Genomic DNA, 6,000 nt, shown 5'->3' with positions numbered 1-6,000 from the left:
ATGATGGCGGTTCCTTACTGGACCTGGGCTATCTGTCCATGGCTACTGTAAGGCATTGTGTGCTAATCAAATGCGTGTACGTGTAAAAGCAGCACAGATGTGATGCACACCCTTGGAGGGTGGTTAGAGCAGAGTCCAGTGCCCTTTCCCTTTCTCTGTCCCCTGGGAGTGATGTTGCTATGGTGACGGTTCTCTGGCCAGGCCAGCAGTGATCCCTGCTGACCCTTGTTGGTGACCTTTAACCTTTAGGCCATGGCCAGGGTCAAGAGGTCAGTGGTGGCCGGAGGGCAATGCGAGCACTTCCATGATTGGCACTCTGACACGCTCACTGCCCCTTCATCTGCAGGCCCTCACCTTTCTCCCACTTTGCTGCTCTCATTTGCATTTATTACAGAAGGATCAGCTGCATAACAAAAGGTTCCATCATTTAGTATTTAGCAGGTAGGCTACTGTGCTCAATGCAATGTATACACTCACTAGTCAATAGTGTACATTTGCATTTGATTCTACATGTTCTACAGGCCTACATCTGACATGCACTGTGCATATACACACTAAGACACATTCAATGTGTCCTGTGAGTGCATTTGGATCATAATGTAGCGTACAATATTCCTCTCTTATCCCTGTCTGACGGGACGGAATGACAATTATGATCGCAATAATGATCATCCCTATTCCCCACAGTCCCCTCTAATCCACTGTACGTGGGGATGTTTATAGTCCAATGTGTGAATGTACGTATAAGCTGGGGGGGTGGGGGGGTAATGCACCAGCGCTCTCCACATAGGGAATAATTACAGAATCGTGGGTACTAAAAGTCACGTGACCCCAGCCTTCTGCTCCCAAATAATTTATCCCCCGGCTGATAGCTCGTCAATATCAATTTATTAATTTAACAGCTCCCGACTGATAAAAGGGAGTGCACACGGTTAGCAGTACAGAAACAGGGAATAAGGACAAATTTTACAGTGTGAGGCTGGAGGATGGAGGGAGGTTAGAGGTGTGAGGGCGAAGGTAACAGAGAGAGAGAGAGAGAGAGAGAGAGAGAAGAGAGAGAGAGAGAGAGAGAGAGAGAAGAGAGACTGCATGGCGCTGTAGAATGATCAATGGTGATGTGGAGAGAGAGAGAGAGGAGAGAGAGGAGAGAGAGAGAAAGAGAGAGAGAGAATTGTAAAAAAAAAAAAAAGGGGATGCCATCGCTCATGATAGAAGGCTATTGAATAAAACGTATGAAAATTAATACGCTTATTATCGCCACGTTAAAGATTAAGATTGAAGCAGACATACTGATTATATTGGCATTCAAATGTCTAGATGGCTCAGACGAACCTACAGTACTATGTTACCCTACATGAAGATGACCTCCATATCCTCACTAAACTGGATGATAATACTACCCCTCCCAAAAAAACACATAAACATTCACCCTGACCCCTCTTGACCTCCGAGCACTTACTTTGAATCCTTATATAAAAAAGGTCATAAATATACATCCGGCGTAGAGCATAGTGCATATATAATCTGGCATCCACCTCCTCAACCTGCTACCCAAACTATTCCCAGAGCCATTACATAACATCCCTCAAGGAGGCTAAAAGGTATTTTAACAAGACCCACTGCTCTGTGACCTTTGACCCCTCTCTGCTGACCCTAACCCTCTGACCCCACTTACACTAGCAACTGACAGTCCAGCCACCCCTTGCACCTCCTCTTGAGATTCAGTTTTGCATGAGAGAGATTCAGTTTTTTCATGAGAGAGAATAATTCGGCTAAACATTCATTGCAATCGGTTGTTTCTGGAATAATAAAGATGCTGTTTTTCACTCCATCACTGGCCTGTCAGTTTATCCGTCCATCCATCTATCCATCCATCCTTTTATTCATTTACCCATCCATCCATCCATCCATCCATCCATCCATCCATCCATCCATCCATCCATCCATCCATCAGAAAGTGAAGGGGACAACCAGGCAGAGAATAGTCATCAGAACTGAATGTCAATCTTCTTACCTACATACACTCACTGAACACTTTATTAGGAACACCTGTACACCTTCTCATGGTGGAGGTGGTGTAATGGTGTGGGACATTTTTTCTTGGCACACTTTGGGCCCGTTAATACCAATCAATCATCACTTGAATGCCACAGCCTATTTGAGTATTGTTGCTGACCATGTGCATCCCTTCATGGCCACAATTTACCCATCTTCTTATGGCTACTTCCAGCATGATAATGCATCATGTCACAAAGCAAAAGTCGTCTCAAACTGGTTTCATGAACATGACAATGAGTTCAGTGTTCTTCAGTGGCCTTCCCAGTCACCGGATCTGAATCCAATAGAACACCTTTGGGATGTGGTAGAAACGGAGATTCACAGCTTGAAAGTGCACCTGAAAAATCTGCAGGAATTGCGTGATGCAATCATGTCATCCTGGACCAGAATCTCAAAGGAATGTTTCCAACATCTTGTGGAATCAATGTCACGAAGAACTGAGGCTGTTTTGAGAGCAAAGGGAGGCCCTACCCAGTATTAGTATAATGTTCCTAATAAAGGGAGGCCCTACCCAGTATTAGTATAGTGTTCCTAATAAAGGGAGGCCCTACCCAGTATTAGTATAGTGTTCCTAATAAAGGGAGGCCCTACCCAGTATTAGTATAATGTTCCTAATAAAGGGAAGCCCTACCCAGTATTAGTATAATGTTCCTAATAAAGTGTTCAGTGAGTGTATATTGTAATTATACCATATGTGCTCTCATATAGCTCAGCATAAATACTCCCGCACATGCGCTTCACCTAAAAAATGACCACATTGAAACAGTTGATTCGATTAATTGTCTGGCTAATAAAACCGTGTTTGTTTGTTGCCTATTGTCTACGTTTCCGTCTGTGACCTTTACCAGGAGAGTCAGACTCCTATGTAACTACCACATAAATACACAGCATTTTCAGAAACACTTATTGTGAAGCAGTACCTATTTTGTTCTAATCCCCCATATTTTCACACCACAAACCTGTGTTTTCCATTCATAACGCCACGATCACTGTAGTGAGCACTCCTGCTTTCTTTGGAGAGTTGTGCAGTGGCAAGTGGCAATTGAGAGGATGTGTCATTGGGAGATATGATAGACTGGGGTTAAGAGGTGTCAACACACTGAGAGGGCTTGAGCAGTCTTCAACCGGGCTTGTCTGACACTCCAGACCTCTCCTCTGATTAACTGCTCTAAATATGGCCATTCAGACACACACTTCAAAAACACCCCCCCCCCACACACACACACACACACACACACAGGCGCACACACACACAGGCGCACACACACACACACACACACACACGCACACACACACACACAGGCGCACACACACACACGCACACACACACACACACACACACACACACACACACACAGGCGCACACACACACACACACACACACACACACACACACACACACACTGATTCGATGACACATGCTCTCCCTCACTCACCTCACACAACTCCCTGTGAGAGAGTAGCACATCACACTCCGCTGTGTAGCCTGTTAGGCTGACATGGTGGGGAGGGGAAGATGTGTTCACAGAGCTTCTCTGAAAGGTTCTCACTCAGAGGAATGGATTTATCACACATCCGATGTGAGGTACAGCTTCAGCCAAGTGTAAGATACAATTCAGCCATATTCTACAGGGTTTTGCTGTCAGACTGTGTGGAGAAACCAACACAGTCTCCTAATTAAATCGTGTACCTATACACGATAGAGAAACATACTGTACACTCTCAGACGCTCTCACACACACATACACACACACACACACACAGACATACACACACACACACAGACACACACACACACACACATTCCCACACAAATGTATATTGGCATACACTAACATACAAGCATGCAAGCACACACACACCCATGCACGCATGTACGCATGCACCCACACTTACACATACACACTCTTCAAAGAAAGTCTATATGATTATCATTATTGCTTGTTCAACTATTCTCACTGATTAATTCCATTGGTCTGATTTCTTCCATTCTGCTAAGCTCTGCTAACATAACCTCATATTTGGGACTATTGCTGTCTTTACAAGTTGCCTAGGAAGCCACCCCTTATTTGTCCCTCATATGACCTCTGACCCCGGGCACGTGTGGTTGGCCCACCCCCGGCTGTTCAACGATGGTAGGGTCTCCCTAAACACCTGGAGATGTCCCCAATTCCACACTTCACCTCTGCATCCGTTCACTCCCAACCAAACCAAGAACACAAATACCGATATATCAACTGTAAACTATATATTCCTGAACTTGTATGAGTCGATTTCTAAATCAAAGAAAATGCTCATGTACAGGCACAGACCAGTTAAGGCTGGTGGAGGAAGACATTGGAGGAAGGGCTCATTGTAATTCACGGAATGAAATGAGGAATGGTATCAAAGACGTGTGTTTCATACCATTCCATATACCATTCCATGCGTTACGATGAGCCTGTCCTCCGATTTCTACCTCCACCAGCCTCCACTGGCACAGACATATGACTCACAGCAGTGACGCTGAGCTACATGCAGGCAGGAAGCTTCATGAATCTGAGCAACCGACGTGGCTGAAATGAACACACTGTAGGGGCCTGACCAACTGGTACCACCACCCCCCTCCCCCCCCTCCTCCCCCCTCCCCCCTTCCCTGACCTATGAGGTAGAAAATAGGCAGATATGGAGGGAAAAGGATGGAGGGAGATAAAGTGAGGGAGAGATAGAGACAGGTGAAGGAGGTGAGGGTCGTAGAGAGCACGGTCCTATATGCTGTTCTTGGCCTCCTCCCTCAAATGTTATTTTATTAGCCTTGTCAGATTGTAATTTGCCCAACTGTAAACAGACCAGGAACAGGCTTAATTAAGAATTTTTGAGCAGGGATACAGTCAAGTCCGGAAACATTAGGGAGATGCAACCGGGTGTCGTAAAGATTGATTGAGACAGAAAGGATGGAGGACAGGGGGAGAAACAGAGAGGTGGAGGGAGGGGGGCAGGAGTGGTGATTGATACAATGGAGTCATATTCTTCTGTTGCTCTGGGCAGTGCACAGAGATGGCTTTGGGAAAGATAGGGCCAAACGATTTTTAATGCATTAACAGCTTGGTTGTGTAGGGCAATAACAAGGACAAGATCCGCGTTAAAATGTTTGACATCCTGCACAGAGATCAATGGATCCCGGCTGGGCACATTAACAGGGCACACAGACCCAGGCCCACGTATCCGCCTCAGCTACCGGTGTAGATAACACACACACACACACACACACACACACACACACACACACACACGCACACACACACACACACGCAAATACACACACACACACACACACACACGCAAACACACACACACACACACACACACACACACACACACACACACATACACACACGCCAACCATGAGAGGGCAGCAAAACCCGTGGGCGCGCTGGTGTAGTGTACGCCAACCTGAGTGCGTTATGGAAAACAAGACAATACCTATATCCACATCCGCAGGTACTGTAAGGAGAATGGGAAGCGATCGTTCTCAACCTGCGCGACATAAAAAGGCAACAGAAAAGAGTAATGAGCCCAGTGGTCTTTCCCTGTGGACCTTAAGTTTGCATTCAATACATTATTTACCACAGAACTTTTACTGTGCTACAGGATGGTTCCTCTCTCAGGGGCCCTTACAGGCCAGGGCTCTAACCACTTCTCTCTGCCTCCTCCAGGGTAGCTCTCTTACCAGCTGGCCCTACAGTATACGCCGCTGTCAGCCGTAATGGGATACTATAGGTCCTGGCCATTCATAGCCTATGCTCTGTATAAGTGTTTTCGTCGTGTATCCTGTATGAATGTTGCCTGTATAATGCAGGGGAGGCAGGTGGAGGATTTCTACCTCCACCTACCGCCACCGGTATTACGGTTTTCACACTATCTTGCTAGCCTGAAGTGTACTTTGTTTGCTCAACTACTTTC

Source organism: Argentina silus (genome assembly GCF_951799395.1).
Source record: "Argentina silus genome assembly, chromosome: 6".
Taxonomy (NCBI): domain Eukaryota; kingdom Metazoa; phylum Chordata; class Actinopteri; order Argentiniformes; family Argentinidae; genus Argentina; species Argentina silus.
Note: the sequence above shows the minus strand (reverse complement) of the source record.